Source organism: Bos taurus, chromosome 17 (assembly GCF_002263795.3).
Source record: "Bos taurus isolate L1 Dominette 01449 registration number 42190680 breed Hereford chromosome 17, ARS-UCD2.0, whole genome shotgun sequence".
NCBI lineage: Eukaryota > Metazoa > Chordata > Mammalia > Artiodactyla > Bovidae > Bos > Bos taurus.
Window position 1 is genome coordinate 17,703,661 of NC_037344.1, and position 16,381 is coordinate 17,720,041.

Consider the following 16,381-nt stretch of genomic DNA (forward strand, 5'->3'; position numbering starts at 1 on the left):
GGTGGGATGAATTAGAAGATTGGGATTGACATATATATGCTACTATGAATTAAATAGATAAGTAATGAGAACCTACTGGATAGCACAGAGAACTCTATTCAGTGCTCTGTGGGTGACCTACATTGGAAGGAAATCTAAAAAAGAGGGGATATATGTATCCATATAACTGATTCACTGTGCCATACAGCAGAAACTAACGCAACAATGTAAGACTTCTATACGCCGAAAAAAATTAGTTAAAGATAAACAAGACAAAACACAAAAAGAGAAACAAGATTGTTTCCCTCATTTAGAAATTTATCACTGCTATAAAAATATTGAAGTGTACTTTTGTTTGACTTATTTATCATATATCGTAAGGAGATATGTGGAATTCACTCACTTTCCACTTTAGTACTTTTGTATGAAGACTTTTGATTTTTTTATGGTGTCTTATACATTATTGATGCTTTTGAACTATGGTGTTGGAGAAGACTCTTGAGAGTCCCTTCGACTGCAAGGAGATCCAACCAGTCCATCTAAAGGAGATCAGCCCTGGGTGTTCTTTGGAAGGAATGATGCTAAAGCTGAAACTCCAGTACTTTGGCCACCTCATGCGAAGAGTTGACTCATTGGAAAAGACTCTGATGCTGGGAGGGATTGGGGGCAGGAGGAGAAGGGGACGACAGAGGATGAGATGGCTGGATGGCATCACTGACTCGATGGATGTGAGTCTGAGTGAACTCCGGGAGATGGTGATGGACAGGGAGGCCTGGCGTGCTGCGATTCATGGGGTTGCAAAGAGTTGGACACGACTGAGCGACTGAACTGAACTGATAGATTTTTTTGGTTTGCATTCAGTACATATATCAGCAGCATTGACTGCATGGGAGAAAGGGAAAGCGAGAGGTTTTAAATTAGAATCAGGATTAGTTCTTAAATTAAAATTTTACTTGAACTTGAGATATCTATACCCTAGAACTTATCTGTAGACATCCTCTTAAATTTGGTAGGAAGTTAGCTGACTCTAACTCTGATCTGCATTTCTGTTTTGATTTTTCAAATTAAAGTTTTAAGATGATTGTAGATTCACATGTAGCTGTAAGACATGATACAGAGGGATCCCATGTATTCTTAGCCCTGTATTATAATATCATAACCAAAATATTGACATCGATACAGTCAAGAGAAGGAACATTTCCATCACCATCAGAACCCCTCATATCTTTTTATAGCCACACCTTTTTTAATACTGGCAAGCATTAGTCTATTCTCCATTTCTATAATATTGTCATTTCAAGAGTGTTATATAATTGAACTTACATACTCTGTAACCTTGTAGTCTTTGGGGACTGGCTATTTTCACTCAGCTTAAATCTCTGAGGATTTGTCCAATTTGTATGTATCCATCAATAATTCATTCCTTTTTATTGCTAAGTAGTATTCCATGCTAAGGATAGACCACATAATTTCAACCACTCATTTTTTGAAGGGCATTTAAGTTCTTTCCACACTGTGAATAAAGCTACTGTGAACAGCCATGCACAGGTTTTTCTGTGGTCATAATTTTCATTTCTCTGGGATAAATGGCAAGATTACAATTGCTTGACGGTATGATAGTCACATGTTTAGTTTTTTTTTTTTAAAGAAACTGCCAAACTGTTTTCCATGGCAGCTGTATTGCTTTATCTTTCCACTGGCAATGTGTGAATGATCTATATTCCCTGTATCTTTGTTAGCTGTGTTTTGAGAATTCCTAACTGCTGTGTTTTGAGAGGGGTTTTCCAGGTGGCATAGTAGTAAAGAATCTGCCTGCCAATGCAGGAGACACAGGAGATGCTTGTTCGATCCCTGGGTCTCGAACATCCCCTGGAGTAGGAAATGGCAGCCCGTTCCAGTATTCTTGCCTGGAAAGTCCCATGGACACAGGAGCCTGGCGGCCACAGTCATAGGCTCACAGAGAGTTAGACACAACGGAGCATATGTTTTGAGAATTCTTTACATATTTTAGATAAAATTCTTTTGTCAAATAGGTAGTTTGCAGTTATTTTCTCTCAGCCTATAATTTGTCTCTTTTTCCCTCTCTTTTAAGAGTCTTTCACAAAGCAGAAGCTTTTAGTTTGGTGAAGTCTAGCTTATTAATTTTTCTTTTACTTATTCTGCTTCTGGTATGAAGTTTACAAATATTTTGCCTAGCTCTAGATCTCAAAGATTTTTCTCTTTCCTGAAAGAAAGAAAAATCTTTTTTCTAAGATTTACTTTGACATTTTATATATAAGTCTGTGACTCATTTTGAGTTAATTTTTATATAAGGTGTGAGGTTTGGGTCAAAGTTCTTTTTTATCCCTTACCTATGCAAGTTCAGTTGCTCCAGCCCATTTGTTGAAAAAGTTATCCTTCCTACATGAAATTGTTTTGAACCTTTGTGAAAAATCATTTGAACATATTTATGGTATGTATCACTGCAGATGGTGACTGCAGCCATGAAATTAAAAGATGCTTACTCCTTGGAAGGAAAGTTATGAGATGGCTGGATGGCATCACTGACTCAATGGACGTGAGTTTGAGTGAACTCTGGTTGTTGGTGATGGACAGGGAGGCCTGGCGTGCTGGGATTCATGGGGTTGCAAAGAGTCGGACACGACTGAGCGACTGAACTGACTGACTGACTGACTGACTGATGTTGTGTAGATGTATTTTGGATACATCTATTCCATTGAACGGAGAAGGCAATGGCACCCCACTCCAGTACTCTTGCCTGGAAAATCCCATGGACGGAGGAGCCTGGTAGGCTGCAGTCCATGCTAAGGGTCGGACACGACTGAGCGACTTCACTTTCACTGTTCACTTTCATGCATTGGAGAAGGAAATGGCAACCCACTCCAATGTTCTTGCCTGGAGAATCCCAGGGACGGGGGAGCCTGGTGGGCTGCCATCTATGGGGTCGCACAGAGTCGGACACGACTGAAGTGACTTAGCAGCAGCAGCAGTTCCGTTGAAATACTGTTTATTTCTCTACTACTACTGCGGTCTTGATTCCTGTCAAGTCTTGGCATTAGGTAATTGATTCCTTTCATGTCATTCTTCTTTTAAAAAATAATTTTGGCTGTTTTGGTTTCTTTATATTTTTATACAAAGTTTGGGATGTTCTTGTCTTTAAAAAAAAGAACTTGCTGAGATTTTGATAGAAATTGTATTAAACTTTTATATCAATTTGAGGAAATTGACATTTTTATTGAAAACTATGTTGAATATTTCAGTCCATGAATTCAGCAAGTGTCTCCATTTTATTTAGAACTTCATTGATTTCATTTATCAGTATTTTTAGTTTTCAGCATATAAGTCCTTACATGTTTTGTTAGCTTACGTCTTTTTTCAGTGATCGTAAATGGCATTGTAGTTTTAATTATGGTGCCCATATTATTTGCTGGTGTATAAAAATAGAACTGTATTTTGAATGTTAATCTGGTATCTGGCTACCTTGCTGGTCTTACTTAAAGTTGGAGGAACTTTTTTGTAGCTTCCTTACTGTTTTCTACGTAGACAGTCATGTCCTCTGCAAATAGAAACAGATCCTTTCTCGTCTCTATATCTGCTATTTCCTCTTCCTGTCTTATAGCCCTGGCCAACACTTCTAATACTGTACTTTATTGAATAGCAGTGGTGAGAGCAGACATTCTTGATTTGTTCCTGATTTTAGAGAGAAAGTATTCAGTCTTTCAGCATTTAGGATATAATATTTGATAGATGCTCTTTATTAACTTGAAGAAGTTTCCCTCTGTTCCTGAAAATTAAGAATTTTCAAGAGTAAAGAGGTTTGAATATTAAAAATCTTATGTAGATTATTATTGTTTAGCTTAAGATACACTTATGGAGTTTATCTTCTTGGTATATATACCTTTAAGACTTATGCAAAACCAGACAACCCAGAGAGGCAGATTTTTTAAATTGCCATTTCATAAGCTATTTAAAATTTCATTTCTTTTTGCTTTTTGTATTTGACTTTGATTCCTTTCTCTTTCTGTTTTTTTTAACACATCAATAGATGATACATTTACAACATAATTGACTAATAGAAGCCTTTTAATTTACACTTTAATATATATTTATAATGAGCATATAAAATATTTTTTTAAAGTATCCTAAAATTAATTTCAGTTGAGAGTCAAATTAATCTTTATTTGATTTGTGCTTGCCTTGTTTTCACTCAAAGTTTTGTTGAGAATATGCAGTTTTACTTTATCCTATAACATTAAATATCGCCAGACCTACTCATGAAAAGGTCTATTTCTTCAAGGCAGGCTATGAACATAGAACAAGTATATCTTCAAATTATGAAAAACTGCAATACAAAATGTTTAACTTGTATAAATTATATTCCATTGCAACCTACTGAGTCACTCAACAACATAAAAATTTTTCCCTTACATATTCTTCTATATTGTCATATAGACTCTAAGCACCGCGAGGGATATTGTCATTTCTTTCCTGTTTATCTCATACAGTGAGGCACTCGTTTGTATTTCTTGAATGACTGAATAATTTCTAATGGCTGTGATTCACCATTGTTTATTTAAGCTGTTCCTCTATGTTGGACATTTAGGCTGTTCCCAATTTGGGTGAAAATGATAAATATAAAACTAAATCTTTGTACTCCCTCCTGCTTTGATGAGCCATCTCATTTCAAATTAAGTTAGATCTGCATTAGACTTTTGGACATCCATCCAAAGTCTGGTCATTTTGATGACTCCACTCTCTGGTTGGTTGGATACTCATGTCAAGCTGCTTAACAGATGAGGATATGGCATTACTTCATTGTTCTACAGTTGGGAAGTCGGAACAGTGTTGAACGGTGAGTTCTTGAACTGAGAAAGAGGTTGGCCTGGAAAGATTAAAAACCTGTGGCTAAAAGACTGATTGAGCAGAAGATGATGGAAAGGTGGTTCCAAGTTGTGTAGCTTCTGTGGTGCTGGTCCTGTAGAGATTGGCTTTGCCTATACAAACAAAGGAAGCCCCCACATATGCTGGAAAGTTGAAGATGTCATGGAGTATACACATCATTCCTCTCAGAAGAGGCAAGGAGCCCTAACACTATTTGCTGACATACATTTATTGACGACGCCTGATGGTCAAGAAGGGGTCTCTTTGGGGGACTGTAGAGAGGTACAGAGATACCAAAAATATGATGCTTGCCCTCAAGTAACTTAAACTGGGGAGGTCAGACTGAAGTTCTGTGATAAGAGCGCAGCCTCCAGAATTAGGTAATCTAATTTAAACCATGCCCATTCCTGGGTATATGACTGTGAGAAAGTTATCTAAGTTCAACAAACCTCAGTTTACTCATGTGAAAAATAGAATAAAGATACCATTCAAGGTTATTTTGAAAAATAAATAGAAAAATGCATATAAGAGTCTTGGAACAGGACTTAGCATGAAGTGGGTATAAATTTTTTCTCAATTGGAACAGAAGACAATACAGCGTTGTGTCAGAGATAATATAGAATTTCAGACAACAGAAGGATTGCTTATGGCTAGATTAAAAGGGCTTCCCTGGTAACTCAGTTGGTAAAGAATCTGCCTGCAATGTAGGAGACCCCAGTTTGATTCCTGGGTTGGGAAGATCCCCTGGAGAAGGGATAGGCTACCCACTCAAGTTTTCTCAGGCTTCCTTGGTGACTCAGATGGTAAAGAATCCGCCTGCAATACAGGAGACCTGGGTTCGATCCCTGGGTTAGGAAGATCCCCTGGAAAAGCGAACAGCTACCTACTCCTGTATTCTGGCCTGGAGAATTCCATGGACAGAGGAGCCTGCTGGGCTACAGTCCATGGGGTCTCAAAGAGTCGGGAATGACTGAGCGAGTTTCATTGTCACTGTCAGTGAGATTAAGGAAAATGCCACAGAAAATGTAGAATCTTAAAAAACAGTTGGAATTGCAGGTGGCTGAGAAAAAATGTAAGGGAGGTGCTCCAGATAAAGAGATGACATGAGCCCAGGAAAGAGGAAGAATGGTACGGTGTGTCTGTGCCCAGGTGAAAGGGTGGAGATAAACTCAACTATGCGGGTGTCCCTGGCAAGCTAAGCATCTGGCTCCTGAATATTTGTTGAACATTTCCTAGTGGGATAGTAAGGGGGAAATGATTTTCTATTAATAAGATTAGTATACCTTTCTCCAGGGCTTCTCCTGTGGCTCAGCAGTAAAGACTCCACCTGCAAGGCAGGAGACATGAGTTTGATCCCTGGCTGGGGAAAATCCCCTGGAGGAAGGCATGGCAAGCCACTCCAGTTTCTTGCCTGGAGAGCCCCATGGACAGAGGAGCTTGGTGGGCTACAGTCCATAGGGTCACAAAAAGTCAGACACAACTGAAGTGACGTAGCACACATGCATACCTTTGTCCTTGTTTCTTTATGTTCAAAAGAAGATGTCTATTACATGCTCTGAATGCAACATGATATTGTAACTTACTTGGACTTGCATTGCATACTACAGTCTTCTTTAATCACTCACAACTGGATACGGTTGGTTGTCCTCACCACAGACAAAGGTAATCTTGGAGGATACAGTCATGTGGTTTCTTTGCACGGGACATTTTTTCCTTTGATGTTAGTTGGTCTGGTTTACATTTCACTAGTGAGTAAGGAATTTGAGGGTAGAAACCTGAGTTAACTGGCTCTGTATTTCTCATTTATTAGTAATGTTTCGGTGCCCCCTATGGGATCTCATTAGGTGTCCACATCATTGGAGAATGAAGATGAAGGATGGAAATAGAACCCAGAGCTGGAAAGATAGACTAGAGCTAGATTCTCAGGAAACTTGACTCACTGGTTTAAAAGGTAGGGATTTTATTTGTTAATCCAAGAGGTCTCTTGGAAGACTGCTAAACAAGTGCCCACATGGAATATAGGAACATTTTTTTTTTGGTGGTGAAGGGTGTCGGTGACTGAAGGTGGAAAGCTCCCTTGGTGGTAACTTCAGAAATGTAGGTCTGAGGTCATAAATGCTGCCTTTGGATGGCAGGACAGCATCTGGAAGGAAACTGAGAGCTGGGGCAGGATGGAAGAAGAGCGGATGGGCTGGATGGCTGATGACAGAGAGGAGGCTGGGGGAGGGAGTGAGCGGGGACAGTGGAGACCTTAAGTCACATCGACCTTCCAGGCATGTCTGTCACCACAGCCTATAACACTCACAATTTATGTCCTCTGGCAAATACAGAGTGATAGATTGTCGTACATCAGGGGGACTGAAGCTTAGATTTCAGAAGCAAAACTCGTCTTTGAATCTAAACAGCATCCCTTTTATCTCCTTTTCCTCATTGAATTAGCTCCAAAGTAAAAGGTTTTTGGTTGCCAAACTTGCAAAAATTCTGTTTCTCAAAACTTTCCATTTTAAGGTTCCTTTCTCACGAGAAAATTTGTCTGATGGAAGAGGTATTACATAATAAGTAAGTGAAAACCCCTATAGACCTTTTTTTGCAGTTTATATTACTTCTCTAATATATGTAAAATTAATTTAGACTTACTAATTCAGAAACTTTTATAATTCAGACAAGTAGAAATTTTCCTTGTGATTCTCCATGAAAAAGGTTTTCTTCCCTTTCCCCTTATTTTTCAGAGATAGAATGTTTAAGATGGGTTGAATAAGAGAATAAATTGTTTCTAGCACTTTGGGAAAATGATTAAGAGCTAATAAAAGCATCTCTTCTCTACATATAGAAACTTGCCAAGCTACAGATGGACAGAGAAGTTAGAAGTATATAGCCAAACATTAAGCACTAAGAAAAATCATTAGGACTCTCAGTGTACATGACCCAAAAAGGGGAAAAAAAAAACACCCCTCTTCGGAGTATAACTAAATGAATGGCCTTTCTCTACTTTTCAAAATCATCAAAGTATAATATGTAGGGCCTGTATGCCTCATATATTGTTGTTTGGCTCATTACTTCATTAGTTTCCCTTATTTCAAATTAGAAATAGCTTCATGTTTTTTATTGTGTGGTTCTAGTGGTAAAGAACCTGCCTGCCAATGCAGGAGATGTAAGATATGAGGGGTCTATCCCTGGGATGGGAAGATCCTCTGGAGAAGGAAATGGCAGCCCACTCCAGTATTCTTGCCTGAGAATCCCAGGGACAGAGGAGCCTAGTAGGCTATGGTCCATAGAGTCGCAAACAGAGAGAACTGAAGCAACTTAGCACGCACACAGGCCCTGTTCAAAATATTTTGACATTTACTTCCTTTTGATTGATCCTAAAGGATTTTTTCTAACATGAGTCGATCTTAAAGAAACTGCTGTGGATATGTGAATATACTCAACAAAATGCATTCAAGGAGGTACCTTAAGGACTTACTACCCTTGGCAATAGTTATGTTTTATTGATTTAGTTCTAGTTAGTTATGGGCTTGAAAACAAATAGCATTTCTTTGAATGAAAAATTCCTAATTCTAATTTTTGAATGGTGCAGACTTATCTTCCCCCTACAAAGAGAATAAATTAAAGAGCAAATATGACTTTACTAGCAAATAAGTATATATTTACATATTCAGTTTGAATGAATGCTAACATTTAGAAAACACTTCTGCCATATGGCACAAACATAGATGTGTGTGTGTATATATATAGGTGTACTTATCAGTGGTACAAATTTCTAATCACCCCAGTCAAAACATCTGATTTAAATTTGTTCCTGATGCTGAATGCCATATATGCAGTTTGGAATCAAGTGAAATGAGCCTTTTTAAGAAAGGTCTAGGAGAAGGCAATGGCAACCCACTCCAGTACTCTTGCCTGGAAAATCCCATGGATGGAGGAGCCTGGTAGGCTGCAATCCATGGGGTCGCTAAGAGTTAGACACCACTGAACGACTTCACTTTCACTTTTCACTTTCATGCATTGAAGGAGGAAATGGCAACCCACTCCAGTGTTCTTGCCTGGAGAATCCCAGGGACGGCGGGGCCTGGTGGGCTGCCGTCTATGGGGTCGCACAGAGTCGGACACGACTGAAGCGACTTAGCAGCAGAAGCAGCAGCAGCAGCAGCAGAACTAACTTCTAAACAGGGCCCTAGTATTTGTAGCTAACATGAATGCTTTTTTTTTTTTTTTTAAGTGGGGCATGGTGAAAAATAAAGGATGAAGTTTTTCTGATGCTTCTTCACTTTAGTTAGCATATTCTGTGCCATTTTCATGCATGGGAGGGTAAAGCTACCTTTTTCGCTGGGAAACAAAATTTTTAGAATGTGGAGGAAGCCAATGAAAGCAGTGTCTATTTCCACACCATCTTAGTTGAAAGCAATTTGTCTAAATAGCCAGAAGTTCATTCACTGTCTATAGCATCCAGCCATCCGCTCAACAAATGGTAAGCCCAGCCTTAGGATGTTTAAATAATAGTATTATGCTAATAAGGCTTCCCTTATGGCTCAGCTGGTAAAGAATCTGCCTGCAATGCGGGAGACCTGATTTCAGTCCCTGGGTTAGGAAGATCCCCTTGAGAAGGGAAAGGCTACCCACTCCAGTATTCTGGCCTGGAGAATTCCATGGACCGTATAGTCCATGGGGTCGCAAAGAGACGTACATTTTGTCTCAAATGAGTTTAGCTTCAAGTGATAAAATTCCTTGATTTTAGACCTTCCTTTGTTACTCAGGACATTTTTGTTGAGTGAAATAAATAACCAACTCTTGGGCCTGGATTACTGAGATTGGTTTCTTTGATTTAAGAACTTTTTAGTAAAGTGATATTTCAGATATATTATTATTATACATGTTGGAGGAGGAAATGGCAATCTACTGCAGTAATCTTGCCTGGGAAATCCCATGCAAGGAGCCTGGTGGGCTACAGTCCATGGGGTCCCAAAGAGTCGGACACGACTGAGTGACTGAGCATGCGCACACACACAGCACGCATAATACGTTACTGTTGAGTGAGAGAATTCACTCATGTAAAGACATTAAACATTGATCAGCATAGTTGATTGAGGACAGAACACCTTATAGGAAAAGATGTCTTGCTAACCAGAATAAGAGACCTAGGAATTTGCTGGGGGAACACATTCTATTTTGGCTTCACTGGTGGCTCAGACGGTAAAGAATTCTCCTGCAATGCAGGAGAACCAGGTTCAATCCCTGGGAGGTGGGGAGATGCTCTAGAGAAGAGAATGTCAACCCACTCCAGTATTCTTGGCTGAAGAAGTCCATGGGAAGAGGAGTCTGGCAGGTTACAGTCTATGGGATCACAAAGAGTTGGACACCACTGAGCGACTAATGCACACACACACACACACACACATTATTTAAGCTGAACTGTGGCACAGACTAGGAAAGTTGGTCGGGATTGGCAACATTTGTGATGAGACGGCTGTGGGAAATCTTACTCTAAAAAAGTGAGACAGTCTGGCAACTGTGGGCTTGTTGATTCCTGACTTTGACCCCCCTCTGTGTCTTCTGGCAATTCCCAGTCGGTAAACCCAAATTCTAGGGACTGAGACGCTCATCACATGTTAACAACAAGCACAGGCTCATGTTCTAGCCCAGTATTCGCTGTTGTTGGACTTGAGCAGATAGATGCCTACAGATGTACGGTGGTGTTACCCAGACTGTGTTTTGGGTATCAGTCATGATGTTATACTAAGAACTCAAATGCACAGGAGCAACTACCATCGAGTCAAGGTTTGGAAGGCGTTACAATTTTAAGGAAAACTGAATGTTTTAGATGTTCAGAGAACTCCAGCTTAAGCCAAATAAATATACAAATTATAATTTATGAGCAGTTTCAGTGTCCCCTTCTGTCAAATCCACTGGTAAGGAGCCTGTGGCATGGAGAAGCATACAGTGGGTCTATATCCCTGTGAAGAGGGGGCACAGTTTGGGGCAGAGAGGAAAATCTGTTCTGTAGCCAGATCAGTTGTAAATCAGGTTAATGAATGTGTGTGTGTGCATATGTGTGCGTGTGTGTGTGTGTGTAAAGGTTGTTTACAGATATGGATCCATCTCTTTTTTCCATTCTCATAAATTTTATTTGCTTATTAGAGTAAGACACGTTGAGATTATCTGGAAGATGAACTACGTATATTCAGTATCTGAAAATCAATATAAAGGCAGGCTTTTAACTTGTGAGAAAAAAAAAATAAGATTTGTCATTTGCCTTTTCATCTCTTGTCTGCCCAAAGTTTCTCTTTGGAGTTCCTTTAGGCTCCATGGCCATAAGGGAATTATAGGTGGTAAACTATTTCTAATAAACCTCCTTTATTTGAGAAAATATTTGGTCAGAAAATGTTTAGTCCTCACCATGTGATATGATTTTAAAAGGTCAGGAACCTGTAAACACCATGTGAAAACATTTAAAAAAATATTCTAACTCTAGAGTAAATATCACAAATATTAATCCTAGACATTGGAATCTCTTTTCTCAGCAGTCCAAATTGACTTAACAACACCCAACAATGCCATTTCTTACTGATGAAAAATTCTCTTTGATAGTAGGGCCAAATGAATGACTGTGAGTTTTTGAATTAATGTGGCCGAAAGGACCATGTCCCTAAAGAGGCAGGCTTTGCGGAGATGTTAGTCAAAGAGCAGAGAAGCAGTGTTGGTTGGTGGGTGGAAGCCAGTGGCTTCTCTAGGGTGGGATGGGAAAGGCGGAGGGTCAAGAATTGGAATCTGGTAAGACTAGTATTCAGAGAAGGCAATGGCACCCACTCCAGTACTTTTGCCTAGAAAATCCTATGGAAGGAGGAGCCTGGTAGGCTGCAGTCCATGGGGTCAATAGAGTGGACACGACTGAGCAACTTCACTTTCACTTTTCACTTTAATGCACTGGAGAAGGAAATGGCAACCCACTCCAGTGTTCTTGCCTGGAGAATCCCAGGGACGGGAAGCCTGGTGGGCTGCCATCTATGGGGTTGCACAGAGTCGGACACGACTGAAGTGACACAGCAGCAAGACTAGTATTTCCCCCCAACTTTCTCAGTTAGCTATTGACGGAAGAGAGTGATCAGCCTGGTCTTCCAAGGCTTTTCTGGGCCAGTGACTTTGGAATACAACCTATACATAATCTTTTGTTCCAAAGATTTTAAATGGATTGAAAACGGTTGAGAAGGCAATAGTAATTGATACAGGAACACCTTTTCAATTGTTATTTATTTTTCTTCTTTCTTTCTAGATCGCCCAGGCTTCCTTGCCCTGCCCCCAAATGTAATAGAATTCATAAACATTTCCTATCCTCCTTTTGCTTCCTTTTCTGTATCTTTATTTTAGCTACTAGGAATTGGCATTAGGACACATCTGAGGAAGTGGAAGCTGATTATGATTTCTAAGAAGACCCACCCAGTTTTCTCTGGAGATTTTCTTTGGCCCTTTAAGTGAGTGTAGACAATTTTCCTCAAGTTGATGGCAGATTTGTAGCTTCTGTGAAGTCTTTTCACCCTTCATTACATATCTTTTTTTTCTAATCTTTTTAAAATCTTACTTTTCTAGTAGAGATTAGTTTTCTCTTCCGTGGAAGCTTCTGAGCTAGGCTATTTAAATGAAATGTAGCTGAAAGATTGCTTTGTGTTTTCTTTGTGTAACATTTGGCCCCAGCAGTATACAGGGCAACGTCCTATGTTATAGGATGCGTGGAATTCAGAGATTCCTTTTGAAAACTATTACCCACCTCTATCTCATTACACCACCACCACTGTGAAGCTCTTTTGTTTCTCATGTGTAACCAAGTTTATGTTCCTGTGTATACAGTACCTACCTCGGGGGTTGTTGGGAGTCTCAAAGGAGTTAATAATACATGCAAGTACTTAGAACAGTGTCTGACATAGGGTAAGATATATTCAATATTTGCTATTAGTATAACTACCTGTTTTACTGTTTTAATTTGATAGAAGAATATAGAATATCAATTTCAATCCATCGCCACCTGTGGTTGGATGCAAAGTTGGCCCAGAAATTGTTCACTCGTGAGAGGTCAACAGAACAACTTCGGCTGAATGAGAAAACATGCCAGCCACCTTTTTCTCCATTTTGATCAGGGGTTTTGAAATGTTTCCTAACTTGTTCACTCTAAAACCAGTTGAGGAGGGGAGGGCTAAAGGTCTCTCTCTGCTTCCATTCTCTTTCTCCCTCTCTCCCTTATTAGAATTAAGGACAGGAGAGGAGAATCTTTGTTCTGTTGATGCCTCATTTGTTCTGACAAAGAAGAGTCAGCTTATTTTATCAAGCCCACTTAAATTTGGAAAACCCGTACCTAGCACCTGATCTCAAGTGGCAGCCTCTAAGCAACAGATGAGTATACAACCCCTGAAATTCAAGGTCAGGCGATTAAATAAGGACTGTTCGCCCACCTGGTGCTTTAAGACTGACCTGTGTTTCCCACAAGATATCTTGAGGTTGAATTATGTCACAGCAGTAACATCTTTAGCACCGTAAGGTGAGATGATTTTAGAGAGATCAGGCTTCATCAGGTGAGTGACAAGACTAACTCCCTCTGGCAGTGTATAAAAACAATTAAACATTAAATGCATTTTACAGAAGTGTTTGACTCACATGTGCATATTAAAACATTTTTTTCCAAGATCTGTGAAATACGAACCTGTCTTCCTATGAATGTTTATAGCGCTCATTACCAAAATTCATCTCCAGGACGTATGTTTTTCTGTTTTCTCCTTCTAATCTCCTTTCAGGAGAGTGGAGGGTGGGTGTAAGTCTGTTTTCCCAGCTAGATCTGCATTCTTCCAGTTAGAAGAGATGTTTCCTCTTAATTTGTTGTTTGATGGTATTGAAATATTTTTTCCCAATCTGTTGTTATTTAAAAGAGCAAACCCTATTCCTGTCATCATGTACTACCTGGGGTATTATTTAGTAAGTGCTTTGTTTGTAAACAGATAGTGGTTTTTAAAAGATCGAGCTGTGCAGTGATCATCTTTTAAGCATCCTAGACTATAGGAGCTGCAGTTGTTGGATTTCCTCTCCTCCAGGTTTTCGTTTTAGATCTCAGTTCTGCATTGATTTTTTTTTCCTAATGTTTTCTAGGTTAAGGAAGATTTTACACATATTACTTGTGAAATCCCCAATTCTTTTTCTGTCAAGGATGACTATGGCTCTGGAGTGAATTAACCTGTTCTAGATCTTTCTGGGGAAAGAGGAGAGTTGAAATTTGAAAAACTGGACTCCTCTGCATTGTCTACAGCTGAACAGGACAAAGGGCGCTGATAGCATCAGATTCATTTCCTGGCATTAACAGCCCCGGTCTCCCAAACCCCATTCCACTTAGGACCCCAATTTTTCTACCCGTGGTTTTCAAACCAGCACAGATGTGAACTACTTTGTTGAACTTCTTTTTCCCCCCTTAATTATTTATTTCACGAGCAATTCTCAACCCTTCCAGAAACCCAAATTGTTGTTTGTTCTTTGGATAGTTGAAAATACAGCTGTGTCTGGGGAATGTGGGGATGAAGAGGTGTTATTTCTTATCTTAAAAAAAAAAAAGCAGACGTAATTAAAACAGTAAAAATCCTTTCAGCCAGGAAATGACTGTATGAGGCTCTCTGCAGTGGAGCAGCTGCTAGGAGCCGGTCAGCTGGCACCAAGCTAGCTTGGATTTCGGATCTGGGGAGCCCCTTCCCTGGCAGCCCCAGCCCACTCTGCGTTTGCTCTGAGCCGTCATTGTCTCCCTTCCGGCGCCTGGGGTTCTTTGTCTGCGGTGTCACACACTCCACTCCGTAGCCAGCCTCTCTCAGCCTCTGTTCATCCCATTTTCTTTCTTTCTTTTCCCACTACTCCCTACCCTCCCACCCGCCCTGTCCTCTACTGGTTTTATGCTTCAAGTGATTGGAGAAGATTTTAGTGAAGTAGATGCTCTAAAGATCCAGCTTCTAATGAGCTTCCAAGAAGTGAAGACGTAAGATATGATGCCTTTAAAATGGACAGTGTGCCTGTGTGGAGTTGAGAGTTACATGTTCTTGGATGTAATAGTTTCTAGTGAAAAATACAGGGGGCAGGAGGAGGAGGGAGGGAGCTGAATGAGAGGGTAGGGCTTGTCCTTAAGTAGCATAACAATAATAAGTAAAGGGCATTGCTGCTAATACACCTCACCCAATATTCTAGGGGTATGGAGAGACCTGTCAGTATGCCCTGGCTTCTGGGCCATTGTTAATAAGGAACGAAATGTGACAACAAATGCCTTTTGAATTTAAATGGCCAGGTACATGTTCAGAATGGCTTCTGAAGGAAACACATGCCTCCCCATTCTGGCTAGTGTAAGGCATTAATAATGGCTTGGTGGGGCTTGACTCTAAAGAGCTCATTTACAGTCTCTCTCTTCCCTTCTGCCTGTTACCTGTAGCTAACAATGCTTTTTAAGTGATGCTTTTGCTTGTGCTGAGGAGAACAGGGATGGGAGAAAGACGGAGTTGACAAGGCTCTTAAAGCCATTTGTAATTGACAAAAAAACTTGCCTTGCAGGAACTTCAAGCACTCCACATATAGAAATCTTATACCTGGGACACACTTAATTCAAAGAGTCAGATCCTGATGGTTAGAGACACAGAAACTGAGCTTAGAGGATGCTGCAGGTCGGTTTCTAGGACACAGAGCCTGTATGGGACCACACCAGGGCTTGAATCTGGTGCACTTTCAAGATTTTCAGGGGCACAGGCTCATGTTTTGGTCCTCTTTGAAGGATGTCACTGGGAAAATGTCTATCCCCAGACACAGAAAGAGCATTTCCTGGTGGTAACCCTCCATGCCAAAGCCAGTGCGATCGGACCCTGTGTTTCTCTCTACCTTCCTGAGCTGTCTGAAATTAACCATATTGTCCTTACAAGCATCAGGCCCTTGACTCTGGCCATCTCAGAGCTATTGTTTCTGCCTCTCTTCCCTGCAGTGCCCCCTGACGTATTCTTTACCGCTCAACACCAGTTAGCGTCTTTTTCTCTTTATACCCAACGTGTGTCCTGTATTTTTCTTACACTTGGTGTTTCCCTCTCAGTATATTTGGAATTCTGTCCAAGAGCTCCTCCTGAAATTTTCTCTTAGGTAACCCAGGCCTGCCCCAAGAAGCAATGCTAGTATCATTTCCAAATGGGGCCCAGCCTAGCACAGCAGGGTCAACACAGGACAGTCTCAGGGGCTGGAGATCAAGTCCTGGCTGGCAGCAGTTCAGGAACGTGTGTTAACTCCCTGTGGACTCCCCTGCAAAGGTCCCTCCAGCTCTAGAATTCTAAATCCTCTTATCCTGGGTTGGCCAAAAATTCGTTTGGGCTTTTCCCTAACATATTACAGAAAAACCCAAACGAACTGTTTGGCCAACCCAATACATTTACAGAGAGGGATTTTGAGAAAGAATTGGTCAACTGAAGCATCACCCCAGTCAAACTGTGTTATTAAAAGCTCAGGCTTCTGGAGCCCAGATCTTTAGTCCCAGGTT

The 16,381-nt window shown here is 40.4% G+C and overlaps 1 protein-coding gene across 5 annotated transcripts in view; it reads left to right on the plus strand.

Moving 5' to 3' along the window:
- MAML3 (mastermind like transcriptional coactivator 3) overlaps positions 1-16,381 on the plus strand; it is a 460,203-nt gene that overhangs the window by 142,946 nt on the left and 300,876 nt on the right. The window contains exon 1 of one of the 5 annotated variants that reach the window (XM_059876255.1): positions 1-16,381. This exon is cut by the window's right edge and continues 48,573 nt beyond it. The exons of the other annotated variants lie outside the window; for them this stretch is intronic. The gene's annotated coding sequence lies outside the window, so the exon portion shown is untranslated. 5 annotated transcript variants of the gene reach the window in all.